A 22107-nucleotide genomic window follows, 5' to 3' on the forward strand; every position below is an offset into this window, starting at 1 on the left:
TGGTAATATCTAGAACCAAAATTAGAAAAATATTGTCTCTGTCCAAATATATATGGACCTAACTGTATGTAAATTAATGATGTGTCACTAGATGAGAGATTTCTCAAAAAATTATTTTATGCAAGTTTTTGAGAAGAATAGAAATATTTGAATAAAAATATATTATATATATATTATTTTAGTACAAATTTTTGTATACGGTACACAAGGTTTTGCCTCTTTGTTTATAAATGAGCTGTATTGTTGGTGTCAAAATAGATGATCTGCAAGATGAGTGTGAACTTAAAAAAAAATACATACAGTATACAGTACAGTATAGTGTCCCACTATTTATATGGATAATGGACAATATGAAAAAATAAAAATATGAATTTGCAAAAGAGGTGTGTATAATGACATATGTGTAAAAATTGGACCAAAATCATTAAAATGTGTAAAAAATATGTAATAAACTTACCAGGAGGATATACAATATGTCTCCATGTATGCATTCTCTTGTGTTTGTTGATATTTGTGCCACACTCCTTTTCTGGAGACATACTGTATATAACATGAATGTATCACTCTGGATGCAACCATAAAACATTACCTACAAATTCAAATGAAAAATTGATAAACATATCATATTCCATATTGATATAGAAGGGTTAATGGTTTGCCTTTATTTCCCTTTAACTGCCTTTAATTCTTCAATTGCCTTTTGCCTTTCATTGCTGTTTTTTTTATTCTGATGACACAGCAGACTATTAGTCTCTGCTTCAAGGAGACTATACTTGCTATCATATAAGTTCTCAATAGTCATCAACAACATGTTCTGGGTACATGGTAAACATGGTATGACCCTGGGATAAACGGTGGGGGGGCCACATGAGCTCCATAGAATTACATATTGTTGTAAATGGTATAAAATATTGCCTTGTGTTTCATTACGTCAGATAAAGTGATTTGCCCACGGTCCGTGTGCAGTCTCTTTTGTCTCCAAGCACTAGTAAATTAAGGACGTAAACTCCTAATTTGGCCTCACTGGTGATCTAGTATATCTGACTCAGGGTCAGAACGAAAACAGCTACGACAGTTTGGCGCCCGAACGCGGGACCGTGGAAACCAGCCTATTCGGAATCCGTATGTGGGAGTTTCCTGGGAGATTGGAACTGCAAAATCCAGCAGCTGCAGCAGGTGAGAAAATTTTATTCTTACATTGATTTTGCATTTGCAATCTCTCTCTGGATCTCTACATATCTCTGGGTAAGGCTGTACAACACAGTTCAAAAGAACCTACATCACCAGTGAGCAGTGAGTATGTCCGTATGAGAGTTGAATAATAGAGTAATAACATAATAATTGTCATCTGTATTATCTGTTAATCTGTTCTGGCGATATACTAATATACTAACTGGTTGTGTACTGGTGGACTGTGTAGCACAGAGCCTGGGATAGACTCCGTGCAGTGTTGATTTTGGATTGACAGTAAATCATATGAGGCTGTATTTTGTATAGGGCTGTGATTTTTCGTTGTTTTGTTTTTTGTTGATTCTTGTTGTTTAAGAAGTTGGCTTTGGTGTTCTCAGAGTGTCAGTGGACACTACTGTAGTTTAAGGTGTTAATTCCAAAGTGCAAAATAGGCAGGCTGTGTGAATCCTTGTATGTATGTCTATGAGAACCTCTGAATGAGATGAGAGATGAGTAATTGAGTATAAGGGATATAAATAAATCCCTGATTGATGAGGGGTTCCGATTAGGAATGGTCCTCTGTATGTGACAGAGGACATTATTCAACTCACTTTGCACTGAATTAGGCGGAGTGATTGAGATAAGGGAATTTTGTTATCTTCTCTTTGTACAATCAAATGACCACTGGAAAGAAAAAGAAAAAAAATCCCTGAATGAGCACGCATGAATGAATCATCACCATTCTGTGAAGTTTGCAGAGGAGTTCTAGGGGTACTGAGTCAAGGGGCAGAGCCCTACAGAATTTTTTCATGGACTCCTAATATTGTTACCTTTCTAGTTCTTGTGGAAGGTCCAGGACGGGTACGTTACAGATATTTCAATCTACATCTGAGATTGAATGAATTGAGTAATGATATAGCTCGTGTTATATGTGGTATGACATTGGAGAGTTTTCTGGAAGTATTTGGCCAGAAAAGGGCAAGGCGTGGTTACTCACATTATACAGTTATTTGCCCCTACAGTGAAGTCCAGTGGTCACCAGAGATTGATGAGGGTTTTGCATAGATTGATTTTGATTACATCTAAATAACTAAATGCATTCTGTTACTGTGTGAAGGACACTACATTTCTAAAATTCTGATGGGAGGGGTAAAGTAAGCTGCTCCGCGATGGATGGCTTGTGTGATTCTCCTCTCGTATCTATGCTGAGTGTCTAAGGTGGCATGAAGCTGCACTCAAAATTCTCTGTATTTCTATCTTTCGTTTGGTCGTGCTGAGAGATCTGTGGTTTGTTTAATGCAACAGTACTGTACAAAGAAAAAAGGGGAGAAAAGGAACTGTGCCTATTTTAAGGGAAGTTGTGAAAGATTGTTTGATCTTCAGTGTGATTGAAAGATTGGTAAAAGATTCACCTGCTTCAAGTTGAGTGATTGATATGTAGCTAATTGTGGATCAACAAAGGAGGTAGCCAACTTTATGGCTGATAAAGTAGGTTAGAGGCCTATCACACCTGGGCCTTCTTACTTTTGTCAGCGGGTTTTTTTGTTGTGGGTGAGAGGCAAGGGCAAGGAGCCTTCTGGCTACACCTTGGCAGGCTCACTCTGACTTGCTATCTGTGGCCTGTAAGACAAGGTCAGGCACACTAGAAGAGCATTTCAGAACAGAGGTGAGCTGTCTAACTTGATGCAGCCTTCCCACGTTCCATGGAGCTGGGCTGGAAGGAAAAAGGCCTATTTCTATTCTAGCCAGCTGATCTAACAGGTGAGAGGCAGAGAGCCTTCTCGTTACATCCTGTAGGTCTACCGGATGAGAGGCAAGGAGCCTTCCTGCTACACCATGGCAGGCTCGCTCAGACTTGCTATGTGTGGCCTGTAAGACAAGGTCAGGCACACTAGAGGGGCATTTCAGAATAAAGGTGAGCTGTCGGGAGAAAAAGTTGAAGCCATGGGCAACTTTTTCTGTGTACAGTCGGTGCCCCCAATGGGATCCAATGGGATCCAAGACAGCTATGCAGAGTGTAAAAGACAGAGAAGGAAAGGAAGCAGTGAAAGATGTGGGACCAATATTAAAAAAGGCAAAAATGCCAGAGTGTGGATGTTTGGATGTACAGAAATGGCACAGTTTCAGAGAGGAGAATAGGGGTTGGATAAAAGACAAAAGGAAAGAGCAACAAGTGAATAAATGGTGTCGAGTGGCAGAGGAAATACAACAGTATGGAAGTAAAGAGACTACAGTGGGACGTAAGGTGTATTATGACTGTGTTGATGCACAAAAATCTATGACTGCATAATCAGAGACCGAGACAAGACAGTTGGACTTGTAAACACTGTGGTCAGCCAAACTTAGACTGGAGAAACACTTATATGACCTGTGCTGCAACCCAACCTAAGCAAATTGCACTAAATCGTGTCCGGATAAGATCACATGTAGTGACAGAGGAAGCTGACTCACTAGTGGGAGCATTGACTTTTGGGGAAGACGCTAGCAGTGGTCCTGAGGAAGAGGAAGCTGTGGAATAGCTGTGAATCACTAAAACAATGGGCTATAGTGAAACAATCAGCACAGTCTGTACTCCTGACTGATGTGACACAGCAAAAAGGAGAGAGCGTAGAGATGTACTTTGGACAGTTACAGCTGAAATGGGCAGACATGGGGTACAGTCCCATAAACCCACTCGATGTTAAAATACTGGTAAATGTATTCATTGACGGTATGAGCAAAGGCTTACGAGACGCAGTACAGACAGCCAGACCTGAATGGAGAAATGTATCACAAAGGTCATGTCACTGTGAGGTGACGCAAAAACCAAGAGTGTCACTCATTTCATAAAATAGACAATCATTTTATTAAACATTAATAGACATACAACCATAAAAACTGTTGCCTCAAACCAAGAAGCAGGAAGAAGCACTGGTGAAATGTGCGTCGGGGTGCGGGGAAGCAGCGTGTCATTTCATGCCAGGCTCAATTGTGCTCACGGCTCAGGTAATATGTATTTGGCCGCTTGTTCATCTATATGCTTAAGGTGATTATACTCTGTGTACATGAGAGGCTATGGTGGCGCAGTGGCAGTGATGGCTGCATGTCTTTTGATCCACAGTTGATGGATAGCTTTAAAACCTTAATGGTGTGAATTGTCTGCAGGACTCTGTCTGAATGAAGGCAGCAACCTTATTTACATTTGTGTACTTTTGTATATTTGCACTGGACACTATCAATAGTCCTGAATGAGGGCAGTAACCTAATTTACATTTGTATACATGTGTAACTCTGCATTGGACACTTTATCAACAGTCCTCTGTCCTGAATCAGGTTATTCATTACCCTCTAAATTTGACTTTCATTAGGTCTATTCACCCTGTTGATTTTTTCACAGCCATCTAGCCCTCTGTCAAACCTTTGTTATTAACAAAAGATATTGAGCATATTGTTGGGTATATTATTTTGGATACTCTAGTAATTTACTCAAAATTCTGATACATTATACAACTAGAATTGTATCCCTCATCAGCTGCTTTTCCCACCTATGTATGTTTTGGTTTGAGGCAACGGTTTTTTATGGTTGTATGTCTATTAATGTTTAATAAAATGATTGTCTATTTTATGAAATGAGTGACACTCTTGGTTTTTGCGTCACCTCAGAGTGACATGACCTTTGTAATACATTTGTGCATTCAGAGTGTAGCCGGCTCCTTTATAGGATAATGGGCTTGGGTATTGTGCTTACTGAATGGAGAAATGTAGATGCAACAGATCTCCTGAAGGTGGCTAAAGGAGTTGAACAAACAAGGACAATAAGATGACCTGTCATGTATGCTGGAACACAAGGAAAACAGTGGAGAAGTAGCAAGGGACCTAGGGACATAGAAACAGTGAGGTGCTGGAATTGTGGTGAGAATGGGCACTACGCCAACCATTGCAAAAACCCTATAAAGGAGAGTAAGCAGACCAATCTTCCACCTCCTCCACATACAGAGTAGGAAACTGGCATCCCAGTGACAAATGTGTGCCCTGTTCTTCTCCCCTCCTGACCTGGTCCTGCCTTGATAGCCACCATAACAATGTCGGGAGGGAAAGAGGCAGAATTTTTTATTGACACTGGGGCAGCTGGGACTGTGGTACGCAAAGATTTGATAATGCCAGACATGATTACTAATGAGATTATGAATCATAGAATCATAGAATCGTAGAGTTGGAAGGGACCTCCTGGGCCATCTGGTCCAACCTCCTGCTCAAAGCAGGATTCGCTAAATCATCCCAGTCAGATGTCTGTCCAGCCTCTGTTTAAAGACTTCCATTGAAGGAGAACTCACCACTTCTTGTGGCAGCCTGTTCCACTCATTGATCACTCTAACTGTCAAAAAGTTTTTTCTAATATCTAATCTGTGTCTCCTCCCATTCAGTTTCATCCCATTGCTTCTAGTCTTTCCTTGTGCAAATGAGAATAAAGTTGATCCTTCTACAATGTGTCAGCCCTTGAGATATTTATAGACAGCTATTAAGTCTCCTCTCAGTCTTCTCTTTTGCAAACTAAACATTCCCAAATCCTGCAACCTTTTCTCATAAGACAGGGTTTGCAGACCGGTCACCATTCTGGTCGCTCTTTTCTGAACTTTCTCCAGTTTGTTGATGTCTTTTTTAAAATGTGGTGCCCAAAACTGGACACAATATTCCAGATGAGGTCTGACCAAAGAGGAGTAGAGGGAAATAATGACTTCACGTGATCTAGACTGTATGCTTCTGTTAATACATCCTAGAATTGCATTTGCCTTTTTTGCTGCTGCATCACACTGTTGACTCATATTCAGTCTGTGATCTATTAGTATACCCAAGTCTTTTTCACATGTGCTGTTGCTTAGCCCTATTCCTCCCATTCTATATATGCTTTTTTCATTTTTATTGCCCAGATGTAGTACTTTGCATTTTTCCCTGTTAAAAACCATTCTGTTAGTTGCTACCCACTTCTCCAGTTTATTTATATCTTTTTGAATCCTCTCTCTCTCTTCTCTAGTATTAGCTATCCCTCCTAGCTTTGTGTCATCAGCAAATTTAATCAGTTTACCCTCAATTCCATCATCTAAATCATTGATAAAGATGTTGAACAATACAGGGCCCAGGACAGAGCCCTGTGGTACCCCACTTGAGACATTCTTCCAACTGGATGTGCAGCCATTTACGACCACTCTTTTGGGTCCGATCACTAAGCCAGTTATGAATCCACCTAACAGTTGCCTTGTCCATTCCATACTTAGTCATTTTTTTCAATAAGGATTGTATGGGAGACTTTGTCAAATGCTTTGCTGAAGTCAAGATATACTATATCTACAGCATTTCCTTGATCCACTCAATCAGTGATTCCGTCATAGAAGGAAATTAAGTTAGTCATTCTTATCCAGGTACTGACATACATGTTGTTTAATAATTTGTTCAAAGATCTTTCCTGGTATAGAAGTCAGACTAACCGGCCTATAGTTGCCTGGGTCCACCTTCTTCCCCTTTTTGAAGATAGGAACAACATTTGCTCTTCTCCAATCTTCTGGGACTTCTCCTGTTCTCCAAGAATTTTCAAACATTATGGAGAGGGGTTCAAAAATTTCTTCTGCTATCTCCTTCAGTACTCTGGGGTGTAATTCATCTGGACCTGGAGACTTGAATTCATTTAGGTTAGCTAAGTGTTTCCTCACTATCTTTCTGTTTATAGATATCCTGGATTCTTCTATTCCCTTAATAGGACAGTGAAGAACAGTTGATGTTACATTTCCTTTCTGAGAGAAAACAGATGCAAAATAGGAATTTAAAAGTTCGGCCTTCTCAACATCCTATCTTACCATTTCATCATTTTCATCCTGTAAAAATCCTATAGCATCTTTGACTTTTCATTTACTTTTGACATATCCCCAAAATCCTTTATTATTGCTTTTGACATCTCTTGCAAGCCTCAATTCATTGTCAGCTTAAGTAATCTGATTTGTGCCCTGCAGGTTCTGCAGACAGCATTATATTCTTCTTTAGATATGCCTCCCTCTTTCCATTTTATAAATTTTTTTTCTTCCTTTTTAGCATGTGCTTAAGTTCTGTGTTCATCCATCCTGGGTTCCTTAAATGCTTCCTATTCTTCCCTCTTTTTGGAATTGTTAACAATTGTGCTTTGAGAATTTCATTTTTTCAAGATTTCCCATCCTTCCTGGACATTTTTGTCTTTAAGGATATCCAGCCATTGGATCCCTGTGGAATGTGTGGGGTTAGAGGGGCAAGTGACAGAAGCCCCTAAGACTAAACAAATAAGACTAAAATTATGATATAGCCAAGAGGTGCTTACAAAACTAATTGTTAGTGACAATACCCCTATGAATTTACTGGGGGAAGATGTGCTGAGTGTGATCCAGGCTACCATACAGTACTCTCCTGAGGGTATTACAGTCACAAGTCCCCTCTCAAATAAACATTTGTGTAAGATTGTGGCAATGGTGTATATGATAAAAGCAGTGAAACTAACACCTGACACCAAAATGCCTGAGGATGAGGAAATGGGACAGGTGCCAGACACTGTTTGGGCAAGGGGAAAAACTGATGTGGGTCGGCTGCCCATTCCACCTGTCATGATTAAATTGAAAAAAGGAACCACTCCTCCTTGTTTAAAGCACTACCCCTTGAGCATAGCCAAATCAATGGCCTTGAGCAGAGATATTGAAGAGTATGTTAAGGCAGGGGTTCTGGTGCAAAGATCTTCCCCCTTCAACACCCCTTTGTATCCCATTAAGAAAAAAGGACCGAAGGGTTCCCCTGACACTTATACAATGGTTCATGACTTAAGGGCTATTAATGATGTTACAGAAAGTGTGACCTCAGTTGTCCCTAACCCACACACAATACTGTCACAGATCCCAGCAACGACAACATGTTTCACAGTAATTGATTTGGCAAATGCAATGGCAACCACCTCACCCACAGATAGTACTTTTACAGTGCGTGGATGACCTTTTGCTCTGCTGCCCGGACCAGATGTCCTGCAAGGAAGCTACAATTTTCTTGCTATGTTTTTTAGCAGAAATGGGCTGCAAGGTCTCACGTGACAAATTACAGTATTGCAAACAAAAGGTGACATTTTGGGGACATTGTATTGCCAAAGGGATGAGACACCTGACTGAATACAGAAAACAGGCAATTCAAAATCTCCCTCTTCCCAGGTCACATCAGCATCTACGCACTTTCCTAGGCTTGGTGACCTACTGCAGGCCTTGGCTAAGGTCTACTTCACAAATGATGCAACCACTTTATGACTGCTTGTCATCAGACCCCTATGATCTCACTCAAGAAGCAATTGATTCCTTCCATTCTCTCAAACTTCTCAGTGTCCCCCCAGCCTTAGGCATTCCAAACTATGACCAGCCATTTTTCTTGTTTTGCACAGAGCAGGGAGGACATGCTACCGCAGTACTGACGCAACAACATGGAGGGAAACAGAGACCAATAGCTTTCTACTCAACACAATTAGACCCAGTGATCAGAGGGTCACCAACATGTGTCCGTGCGGTAGGAGCAGCTGCACTACTACTAGGAAAGCATGTGAGATCACACTGATGTTTCCTTTGACAATTTATTCCCCACATGACATCCATTCCATACTCATACAAGTTCAACCAAAACATCTGTCTATGGCCAGACAGCTTCGACTTGAGTGCGCTCTACTAATTCCCGAGTATGTCACCCTCAAAAGGTGTAACGTTCTGAATCCCGCCACCCTCCAGCCTGTGGATTCAGAAAAGGGGGAATTGGTGACCGTATTAGCAAGTGAGAAAGAATACTTTGACATGACACATGAACATGACTGCATAGCACTGATGAGTCAGGAGACAGTGGGTTTTGCACACGTTCATGAAAAACCTGCTCCTAATGCAGATTTTGAGTTTTTTGTAGATGGCTCCAGATACCACCAGGATGGACGATTCTACACTGGATATGCAGTAGTATCCTCACATGAGGTAATCCGAGCGGAACCACTCCCTCCTCACATGTCGACACAGGAGGCAGAGTTGAAGGCATTCACTGAGGCGTGTAGAGCCGCTGCTGGTAATGTAGCTAATATTTACACAGATTTGAATTATGCATGGGGAATAGCCCTCGATTATGGCCCTATCTGGAGAAGCAGGGCATTTCTTACATCAGCCGGTAAGCCCATTAAAAATGCAGAGCTGGTGAAACAATTGATGGAGCCATTGATGCTACCAGTCCAGGTTGTCATTGTCAAGGTAAAAGCACACACAAAAGGTGACACCGTGGAGGTAGAGGGCAACAGGAGGGCGGACGAGGCTGCTAAAGTAGCAGCAAGGTGGCCGAGGGAGCAGTGGACGGTGGCGAAGAGTCAGCGTATTCCAGCCACATTGAGCCTAGATGTCCTGAAATCCCTCCAGCAACAGGCTGCCCAAACAGAGAAGATACACTGGGGGAGACTGGGGGCTGAGCTGAACTCAAATGGAGTATTGGGGGAATAAGGTTAAATTGTGCCTACTGAAGTCCCTGTTGCCAAACATGGCACAAGCAACACATGGCCCCACTCACGCCTCAAAAAGTCACATGTGTGCCATAATAGATGCCTTCTGGATCGCTCCTGGTTTCAGTTACGCAGCTGCGAAACTTGTACAATCACACCTCATCTGTGCACAGTGCAACCCAGGTAAAACAGTAAAAGTCCCTACGAAAGCGACACCTAGGCCTCTCTACCCGTTTTAGACTGCAGATTGACTACATACAGCTACCCAAGGTAGGAGTGTGTGAATGCGTCCTAGTATGTGTAGATCTCTTCTCTGGTTGGCCGGAAGCCTATCCGGTAAAATGTGCAACTGCTAAAACGACTGCAGACAAACTGATGAAAGAACTGATCTGCAGGTATGGTGTCCCAGAAACCATAGAAAGCGATAGGGGTACACACTTCAAGGGAGAAATAATGAGGGAAGTCATGCAGGCCCTGGGTGTACAGCAAGCATTTCATACACCATATAGGCCACAAAGTAGTGGGAAAGTGGAAAGACTAAATGAAACACTTAAACTAAAAATTCAAAAGGCCATGGCAGATACAGGAAAGAGCTGGGTAGAGTGCTTGCCTCTTGCACTCTTTTCAGTCAGACACACTCCAAATAGAAATACAGGCTTGTCTCCGTTTGAAGTCCTGTTTGGTAGTGCACCAAAGACTGGTCTGTACTTCCCACAAGTGCAACAAATGCAACACGGTTCTATGACAGCCTATGTCCAGGCCTTACAGGAAAGACTTAATGTGGTACACAGACATGTGTTTTCATCCATTCCAGATCCTAACGTCAGTGCAGATGTGCATCAGCTGAATGCAGGCGATTGGGTGGTTAAACGCAGACACGTGAGAAGGAGCCTGGACCCACGATTTGACGGCCCCTTCCAAGTCCAGCTGACCACATCCACCTCAGTAAAACTTGAGGGAAAGCCCACCTGGATCCACGCCAGTCACTGCAAGAAGGTCCTTTCAACAGCAGAATGACTGTTCTCCTAATCACCTTGCTGGCAGTGGCAGGGTAACTGCACTCTACAGAGACACAGGATAAACTCTTAAATGCTGACTGGGACAACAAACTTATTCGGCATCATGCTGTTCTTATAAAGGATATGGAAGGACAGAAGCCGAAAGACTGTTGGATCTGTACACACAGCCCAGTATCTGCAAGGACTATGCCGTACTTAGCCTTACCTCTGGAGCCATGGAAGGTATTAACCCCACACTGCATACACAATGAGACTTGGACTCAATCTAGATTTTGGGGAAAAGATGTGCCCCGTGATATATCTGCCTCATTGGCTATAATCGGATGGGCCTCTAATCCCTGGTTTCAGTTTAATATAACGCGGCCTAAGGTACAAATGTGGTGGCGGGAATATGATTCAGACGTCGGAAATATGGTCACCACGAGGAGGACTGAAATTCCTCAATAAGACCCCATTTCCAATGATGGATTGTGGTTCAGTCTTCAGCACACTGAAGCAAATACCTGTGGTGAGGACAATAATTGCTTCTGTATATACACTCATGATCAAAGACAGGTTAATGTGACGGTGTACCAGGATGGTGTTGCAGACTGTAAAGCATCTATGGGTAAAATAATAAGGAAAGAAAGTGGTAAATGTACATCTGGTATAAGTACAAAACAAGTGAATAATACTTGGTTTGCCCATAAGCCTATGTCAGGACTTTTGAGTTTATACCAATGTATACAAACCCCTGGTCAGGTTTGTGTTCTCCCAGAAGGAGTATTCTTGATTTGCGGACACCGTGCCTACAGGTGGGTGAGCCCAGACATAAGAGGAGTTTGCACTCTTGCTAAACTAACACCAGCCACTTTCATAGTTCCTCAAAGTAAAATAGACACAGCAGCAGTTCCAATTCATATTATGTATAGAAGGGCTGCAGACAATAAGCACCGTCCAAATGGTAGGCCGCATCTAGTAGAAATGGGGATAACAAATAAAATATTCAGTAGTATGCTAATATACCCCTTCATAACACAAATGTGGGATAAATTAGTGGAAGCTACCGACTACCTGGATGATCAGATTTTCCAGATTCTTGAAGTTCTTAATGAAACTAATACAATACAGAGACAATTAATCATAGTTACTAACCAACATATTATAGTACTAGATTACCTGACAGCAAAAGAAGGAGGAGTGTGTCAAATAATTGGTCCCACCTGTTGTAATTATATCGACCCTGCTGGCAATCTCCAGATCAGGGCCAGTATAGACAAAATAGGTGAACTTAGAGACCAATGGTTAAAACAACACAGTGCAAACAGAGACTCCTGGTGGGGTAACACATTCTCTTTTTTAAATCCAGCAAATTGGTTTAATGGCCTAGCAGGATGGATTTTTGGCATTGTACAGACTTGTATGCAAATTTTGTTGTTTTGCTTATTGTTTTATGTAGTCGTAAAAGCAATAATATATGTATTACTTAAGCTACTGAATAATGTATGTGTGAAAAAGGAATCTAAGGCTGAACCTTCTGTAGTGTATCATAGATCCCAGATAGCCATTGCTAATGGGGAAAATGAGTGTCCACACTGAGGGTGGATGGGCGAAGCAGGTAGGAAGCCCCCTTATGGGTACTAGACCCACGAGACAGTAGCTCCTTTGTGGACATCAGCTCACCCTGTGGCAAAGGTTATACCATTTACAAAAGGGGGAAATTGATATAGAAGGGTTAATGGTTTGCCTTTATATCCCTTTAACTGCCTTTAATTCTTCAATTGCCTTTTGCCTTTCATTGTTATGTTTTTTTATTCTGATGACACAGCAGACTATTAGTCTCTGCTTCAAGGAGACTATACTTGCTATCATATATGTTCTCAATAGTCAGCAACAACATGTTCTGGGTACATGGTATGACCCTGGGAATAACGGTGGGGCCACATGAGCTCCATAGAATTACATATTGTTGTAAATGGTATAAAATATTGCCTTGTGTTTCATTACGTCAGATAAAGTGATTTGCCCACGGCCCATGTGCAGTCTCTTTTGTCTCCAAGCGCTAGTAAATTAAGGGCGTAAACTCCTAATTTAGCCTCACTGGTGATCTAGCATATCTGATTCTGGGTCAGAACTGAAACAGCAGCGACAATATTCATAAGTGGGAAAGGCTTGGGCCTATTTGTTGGCAGCAGCCATATCTAGAAAAAAGTGGATTAATACAGTATAAAGAGTATAGAGATTAATAGATAGTAGAATCCAGTTTGAGAATCCAGGTGAATTAAGAGGAAGAAGAGGTCCACTGATTGTTTATTTAGCCAATCAGTCAGCACATCACAAGGAGACAGTAAGATTCTATAGTCCAGTAAAATTGGGTCGACCGATGTCAAAAGACAACAGCATGGTGTCTGAAAGATAAGAAAATAAGACAAGAACAAATAACACTATACAACAATTAAAAACCCTAAAACAAAAGTCTATCAGGAATGGTGCAACACTGAGAACTTCATTAAATCCCTGAGAATGGACAGAACCAATCTTTATGATCCACTTGGCCTCCAACTGTGGCAATTTCTTTTTCCAATTTCCTCCACGTGTATTGATATGGATTTCAATAGGTTGGTGTTACAGTCATGGTACAATTTAAAGTGTTTTGAGATTGTCTTCAATTGCATAGTATGATCAGAAATGCATTTCTGATACCCTGCACATGTTTTCTGATACATTTCTGCAAATGTCTAGAGGTTAGGCCCACATAGCTTAGATGGCATGGACAAGTCACACAATAAATTACACAAATGATATTACAGGTAATATGTTGTGTGATTCTGAATTCCTGTTTGCCATCACTATATTTGAAGTTAGAGGTTCATGCAAGCCCCATTTTGGTCCTCTTAATCCAAATGCTTTTTCTAGATTTGAACTTTCATAAAAGCTGTGTCCTGTGAAATTTTTCGGATTCCTTGCTCTTTTATATGCAATTGAAGCATGTTCACTTGTATACTTTGAGAGTGTCTGGTCACTTGTCAAAACTTATTAAGAGGTTGTTTCATATCAAACCATTTGCTATTGTACATGCAGATGAATATTACTGTGGTGAGTAGTTGGGTTTCAATCTTCTTGGGCATAGTAGGTCTCTTCTAATGGAATGAAGAGCTCTCTGAAAGCTATCCCTACTGTTCCTTCTTGAGTATCCTCTCTCCTGAAATCTCTTGAACAAATCAACAGCCTGTTTGAAGAAAATATGATTCGATGAGTATATCCTGCGCTTTTGTAAAAATTTACCCATTGGAGTTCCCCTGAATAGATGTAACAGGTGGAAGTAAGGGCAGATTATGAGTAGACAATGCCTCGGACAGTTTAGAAGGCGTAGCCCCCAGGTACCTGATGTAACATATCACATGTCACATGATCCCCTTTGATAGATCATGTGATAGGTCATGTGAGTAACACACAGGTGCTCTGGTGCACATCTGGCACAAATTTTTCTCTTATGTACAACACTATATATAACATAGCACTATACATAATAGAGCAGGAGTGGGAGATTAATTTTCCCAACGGGCCACATGAGAGCCCATGATTGTTGTGGAGGCCAGACCAATAATCAGAAATTAATTCTGCTCAATATTATTATTAACATGATTTTTATTATACAGTGTAATTGTGTCATGGAATGCCTAGGTTACTTTAGGCAAAAACCCCGGGACCCCTGTGATGTCCCTCAGACTAGGGGAACCCTGTCTGTCCCTCTACCCAGGGTTTACACTGAAGGTGTGCCTGCCTGAGCCTCCACCCTGTCCCTGTCTCCTGTCCAGCCCTAAGCTGAACCCACCTCCCTCCACCCAGTGAGGGGACCAGACACCAGACCCCACAAATACGTATGGACAGGGGTAAAAGAAAACACCACACAGTAAATACACAAGGGAATACAATAATGTGCAAGGGCAACCAAATATATATATAACAGATTGGAGAAAGAACCACTGAGGGATATACTGCACCAGATATCAGACGCTCCAACACCACCACTGCTGACCGGTATTGCTAGCACTAGGCTAAAGCTATAGTCGGGGACGCCCATAGTCAGGACGAACTATTTAAAGACCTAGGGCGTGGCCCAGCCCTCAGCCAGCATGACAACCTGGTTAACCCCATCCCGACTGGAACAGAATACCCAACAGGGTATTACCGCTGTCTGCCGGACACCCTGGTGTGAACAGTGTCCAACATGACAGTACCCCGCCTTCTACGAGGGACCTCCGGAACCTCACCATGTCGAGGACCTGGCTTGTCCGGATGGCGACGATGGAACATAGTAACCAGTCGATCAGCATGAATGTCAGAGGCCGGCACCCATGTCCTCTCCTCAGGACCATAGCCACGCCAGTGGACCAGGTACTGTAGAGTGCGACGCACAACCCTAGAGTCCACCACTTTGGACACCTCAAATTCCAATGCGCCATCCACCAAGACGGGAGGTGGTGGCCCGGGGGAACCATCCACCAAACCCACGACCTTCTTTAGCAATGCTTTGTGAAATACATTATGAATCTTATACACAGCCGGCAACTCCAAACGAAATGCCACGGGGTTGATCACTGCGGAGATTCTAAATGGGCCAATGAACCTGGGACCCAACTTAAGTGACGGTATCTTGAGCTTAATGTTCCTAGTAGATAACCACACCCAATCACCCACACACAGGTCCGGACCTGGCACACGTCTGCAGTCAGCCACCCGTTTGTACCTGGAACCCACCTTCAACAAGCGCTGCTTGACTCTCCTCCAAACAGACGACAATTGAGCTCCCAACTGGTCCTCCTCAGGGACGCCAACTGAGCACCCCTGACGCAAGGTGCAAAATTGAGGATGTTGACCATACACACAAAAAAAAGGAGATTCTCCAGACGATTCCTGGCAATGGTTGTTTATTGCGAATTCTGCCAGAGGAAGAAACGCTGACCACTCTTCCTGATTGTCGGAAATAAAGCAGCGCAAGTATTGCTCCAGGTTTTGGTTCATCCGCTCAGTCTGTCCATTCGACTGAGGGTGGAAAGCCGATGAATGAGATAATTTGATTCCAAGGCGAGAACAAAAAGCTCTCCAAAACTTTGCCACAAACTGCGTACCTCGATCAGACACAATGTCAGACGGGACACCATGAAGTCTGACCACCTCGCGAATAAATATCTGAGCAAGAGTCTTAGCATTGGGCAAAGACGGTAAAGCAACGAAATGTGACATTTTGGAGAACCTATCAACAATTACCAAAATGACCGAGTTCCCTGCCGAGGCGGGCAAGTCAGTAATAAAATCCATGGAAATCTCAGTCCATGGCTTACTGGGCACCCCGAGAGGCTGCAAGCTACCAGCGGGACGGGAACGAGGAGTCTTGGCCCGTGCGCACGTGTTACAGGCAGCCACATATGAGGCCACATCCTGCCGGATTTTAGGCCACCAAAAACGACGCGATACCAGTTCCAGAGTGCTCTTAACCCCTGGATGACCTGCCAGTACCGTGTCGTGATGTTCGCCCAACACTCTAGAGCGTAGATGTAGCGGCACAAAAGATTTATTAGCAGGCAACCCCGGCGGTACCACCTCCTGAGCCTCCGCAATCTCTGCCTCAATCTCTGTCGTGATGGCAGATACCACCACACCCTTTTGGAGAATAGGCACCGGCTCTTCACATAACTCTCCACCAGGAAAACACCTGGATAAAGCGTCTGCCTTAACATTCTTCGACCCAGGGCGATAGGTAACAATGAAGTTGAACCGGGTGAAGAATAATGCCCAGCGAGCCTGTCTGGAGGACAGGCGCTTAGCAGATTCTAAATAAAGCAAATTCTTATGGTCGGTTATCACAGTAATCTGATGAACAGCCCCCTCCAAGAAGTGTCGCCACTCCTCAAATGCCAATTTGATGGCCAATAGTTCCCTGTTGCCAATATCATAATTACGCTCCGCAGGCGACAGCTTCTTGGAGAAGAAGGCACACGGATGCAACTTGGCCCAAGAAGGGCCCTGAGACAGTACAGCCCCCACTCCAACCTCCGAAGCATCCACCTCCACGACAAACGGTAAGGAGACATCGGGCTGCACCAGAATGGGCGCTGAGGCAAAACTATTCTTGAGGAATTCAAACGCCTGTACCGCAGGCTCAGACCAGTCAGAAAAGTCGGTACCCTTCTTAGTCATGTCAGTCAGTGGTTTGGCAATCATAGAGAAGTTCTTAATAAATTTCCTATAGTAATTGGAGAAGCCAAGAAATCGCTGAAGCGCCTTAAGATTATCAGGCCGATCCCAATGTAGTACCGCCTGCACCTTTGCGGTGTCCATCTTAAAACCTGAGGCGGAGATTATATAACCCAAGAACGGTAGCTCCTGTACAAAAAACACACATTTTTCAAGCTTGACATAGAGCCTGTTCTCTCTGAGCAACTGCAGAACCTGTCTAACATGCTCTATATGTGTATCATGGTCGCGAGAGAAAATGAGGATGTCGTCAAGATAAATTATAACGAACCTCCCCAACAACTGAGAGAAGACATCATTAATGAAGTGTTGAAAGACCGCCGGTGCCATAGTCAACCCAAACGGCATTACCAAACTCTCAAAGTGACCCTCAGGGGTATTGAACGCTGTCTTCCACTCATCCCCCTGACGGACTCTTATAAGATTGTACGCCCCCCTGAGGTCCAGTTTGGAGAACCACCTGGCACCAACCACTTGGTTGAATAAATCGGGTATAAGTGGCATAGGGTAAGGATCACGGACCGTAATCTGGTTGAGTTCTCTGAAATCCAGATACGGGCGTAAACCGCCATCCTTCTTTTTAACAAAGAAGAAGCCAGCAGCCAGAGGAGAAGAGGAAGGTCTAATATGACCCTTGCTCAGGCTATCCGCAATGTATTCCTTGAGAGCTAGCCTCTCGGGACCTGAGATATTAAACATTCTAGCTTTAGGTAACTTGGCCCCTGGTTTCAACCTAATAGCACAGTCATAGGGGCGATGAGGTGGTAGTTCCGAACAACCCTTCTCAGAAAATACATCAGCATAATCCAGCAACGGCTCCGGGATACTGGGGGTCAAAGCGGAAATACATGTAGCCAGGCACCTCTCCTGACACTCCCTGCTCCACTGAATTATGTCCTGGGTCTTCCAATCAATAACAGGATTATGCATTGACAACCATGGAAAGCCCAGAACCATCTGAGCTGGTAAGTTACTAAGCAACTTACAAGTTACCCGCTCTGAGTGTAATACTCCGATGTGGAGTCGTATATCCAACACACACTCTGTGATCTCCCCTTGAGACAACGGGGAAGCATTGATGGTAACCACCCGGATGGGGTTCGGCAATTTCTCCACCGGAAATCCCGCTGTATGCGCGAACCTCTCATCAATGAGATTGGCAGCTGAGCCACTATCAATAAATACTGTAATAGAGAGCATTTGCCCCCCAAGTACCACCCTAGCAGGGAGCATACACTTGGAAACCATGACGGAGGATACACAAAGGCTCAGACTAGACTCCTCCAAACCCTCTGAGCCTATCAGTTTTCCGCCGGCGCGCCCTTCTTAGGTACCAGGGGGCAAGCGTTAATAAAATGTCCTCCTTTGCCACAAAAAAAACAGAGCCCCTGCCTTCTGTGCCAAGGACGTTTAGGCTTGTTACTCGGTGACTGTGCTATACCAGCGATCTGCATGGGTTCCACGGATTCACCCGCGGCAACCTCACCGACCACTCCCCCACCTCCCGGAGGCAACGAAACCAGCGCCCCCTGACGGAGACGTCAGTCTATGCGTACTACAAGTGCCATCGCAGCCTCCAGAGAGGCGGGAGTCTCGTACATTAGGAGAGTCTGTTTAACCCTTCCAGAAACCCCATGCAAAAATTGACTTCTAAGCACAGGGTCATTCCACTGCGTGTCCACCGCCCAGCGCCGGAATTCCGTGCAGTAATCCTCAGCTGGTCGATCACCCTGTAGCAGTGAGCGTATCTTAGACTCTGCTAAGTTTAATCTATCTGGATCGTCATAGATCAAACCCAGAGCAGAGAAAAAAAAAATCTACAGATTCAAATGCCGGTGAGTCTGAAGGGAGTGAAAAGGCCCAGGCCTGTGGGTCACCACTCAGCAAAGAAATCACCAAGCCCACGCGTTGAGCCTCATTACCTGAGGAATGTGGACGCATACAGAAATACAATTTGCATGATTCACGAAACACCGTGAACTTACCACGATCACCAGCAAATCGTTCAGGAAGGGGAAACTTGGGCTCAGCTGCCCTGGCTGCAGCCTCAGCAGGTACTGCAGGAGCTGACAGGCCTTGTTGCTGGACCGCCCCCCTGAGTTCAGTGACCTGTATGGATAGAGCCTCCAGCTGCTTGGTTAGGGAAAGTATAGGATCCATAGTAAGTAACCCCTATATTCCCTTTTTTTTTTTCACTTTATTATTTGGGCCGACTATAATGTCATGGAATGCCTAGGTTACTTTAGGCAAAAACCCCGGGACCCCTGTGATGTCCCTCAGACTAGGGGAACCCTGTCTGTCCCTCTACCCAGGGTTTACACTGAAGGTGTGCCTGCCTGAGCCTCCACCCTGTCCCTGTCTCCTGTCCAGCCCTAAGCTGAACCCACCTCCCTCCACCCAGTGAGGGGACCAGACACCAGACCCCACAAATACGTATGGACAGGGGTAAAAGAAAACACCACACAGTAAATACACAAGGGAATACAATAATGTGCAAGGGCAACCAAATATATATATAACAGATTGGAGAAAGAACCACTGAGGGATATACTGCACCAGATATCAGACGCTCCAACACCACCACTGCTGACCGGTATTGCTAGCACTAGGCTAAAGCTATAGTCGGCGACGCCCATAGTCAGGACGAACTATTTAAAGACCTAGGGCGTGGCCCAGCCCTCAGCCAGCATGACAACCTGGTTAACCCCATCCCGACTGGAACAGAATACCCAACAGGGTATTACCGCTGTCTGCCGGACACCCTGGTGTGAACAGTGTCCAACATGACAAATTGTATGACTTAATATTGAGCAGAATTTAGTATGCTGAAATCCCCCAATATACAGTATGAGCCCCCCCTCATAGCCCCTCAGATACAATATGAGCCCCCACATAGCCCACTCAATCAACAGCAACCAAAGCAATCAACCTATGGGGCCCTTAAACATGTAAAGCAAAAAAAAAAAAACTTACAACTTTATTTAGCTAGTTTAACTCCTTCACCTCCACAAGGTGGTTTGCATGTTAATAACCAGGCCAATTTTTACAATTCTGACAAGTGTCACTTAATGAGTTAAAATATCTCTGGAACGTTGCAATGGATCCCACTAATTCTAAGACTGTTTTTTGTGACATATTCTACTTCATGATAGTGGTAAATTTTGTAATTTTCAAATTTTGAAGTCTTGCGCCCTTAAATCAGACAGATGTGTCATACAAAATAGTTAATAAATAACAATTCCCCCATATCTTCTTAAGATCAGCACAGTTTTTGAAACAACTTTTTTTTGTTAGGAAGTTATAAGGGATAAAAGTTGACCAGCGATTTCTCCTTTTTCCAACAAAATTTACAAAACCATTTTTTTAGGGACCACCTCACATTTGAAGTGACCTTGAGGGGTCTATATAATAGAAAATACCAAAAGTTAAATCATTCTAAAAAACCCTTCAAAGTGCTTAAAACCACATTCAAGAAGTTTTTTAACCCTTCAAGTGCTTCACAGGAATTTTTGTAATGTGGAAAAAAAATGAACATTTAACATTTTTTCCCAAAAAAATTACTTTAGACCCATTTTTTTCATTTTGACAAGGGTAACAGGGAAAATTGGACCACAAATTTTGTTACGCAAGTTCTCCTGAACATGCTGATACCTCACATGTGGGGGAAACCCACTGTTTGGGCACACAGCAGAGTTCGGAAGGGAGGCACGCCATTTGACTTTTTGAATCCAAATTTGCTAGAACAATAAACAATCGTCATGACGAATTTGAAGAACCCCTGATGTGCCCAAACAGTCAAAATGCCCCACAAATGACACCATTTTGTAAACTAGACCCCTCAGGGATCTAGATTTGTCGTGAACACATTGAACCCTCTGCTGCTTCACAAAAGATTATAACGTTGAGCCATGAAAATAAAAATAATTGCATTTTCCCCACAAAAATGTTATTTTAGCCCCCAAATTTAGCATTTTCATAAGGGTAACAGGAGAAATTGCATCATACAATTTGTTGCTCAATTTCTCCTAAGTACGCCAATACTTCTTTTGTGAGAGAAATCTACAGTTTGGACGCGCGTCAGGGCTTAGAATGGAGGGAGAGTCATTTGTCTTCTTTGTCTTTTTAAATGCTCTGCAAAATTTGCTGGAATCATTAGTGGATGCCATGTCCCAATTGGAGAGGCCCTCATGTTAATAAACAATGGAAACCCCCCACAAGTGACCCCATTTTGGAAACTAGACTCCTCAAGGAATGTACTTAGATGAGTGATGAGCACCTTGATCCCCCATGTGCTTCACAAAAGTTTATAATGTTGAATAGTGAAAATAAAAACATCAAATGTCCCCCACAAAAATGTAATTTTAGCCCTATTTTTTCATTTTCACAAGATTATCAGGAGAAACTGCATGATACAATTTGTTGTGCAATCTCTCCTGAACACGCCAATAGCTCATATGTGAGGGAATACTACTTTCAGATTTTGCTGGAATGGTTTGAGAGTGCTATGTCACATTGGCAGAGCACATGAGGTGCCAGAACAATAGAAAAACCACATATGTGAACTCATTTTGCAAACTACACTCCCCAATGAATTCATATAGGCGTGCAGTGATCATATTGACACCACATGTGCTTCACAGAATTTTATACCATTAAGCGGTAAAGAAAGAATAAATTACATTTTTACCACTAAAATGTTTTAGCCCCAAGTTTTTAATTTTTCTAAGAGCTAATAGGAATTTTTTTTACAACAAACAGAGATCTATATTTTCTTGAGTGTGCCAATACCCTACATGCAATTGGGAAATATTTTTCAGGCACAGTGCAAAGCTCAGAAGGGAAGGAGCGTTATACTATAATGCAGATTTTACTGTTATGGTTTACGGGTACCATGACACACTGGGAGCGCCCCTGAGGTGCCAGCATAGCAGAATCCACAATAAGTGACCCCATTTTACAAACTATGCCTCTCAACGAATTAATCTAGGGGTGCAGTGATCATATTGACACCATGTGTGTGTCACAATTTTATACCATTGGGCAGTGAAGAAAAAATAATTACACTTTTACCAGCAAAACTTTTTTTAGCCTCAGATATTACATTTTCATACAAGAATTTCACACCACAATTTTTCCCACAATTTCTAATGAATGTGACAATACCACGTACAGTACTACTTAGTCATATGG

The sequence above is a fragment of the Dendrobates tinctorius genome, unplaced genomic scaffold (assembly GCF_039654945.1).
Source record: "Dendrobates tinctorius isolate UK_male_01 unplaced genomic scaffold, ASM3965494v1 ptg000008l, whole genome shotgun sequence".
NCBI lineage: Eukaryota > Metazoa > Chordata > Amphibia > Anura > Dendrobatidae > Dendrobates > Dendrobates tinctorius.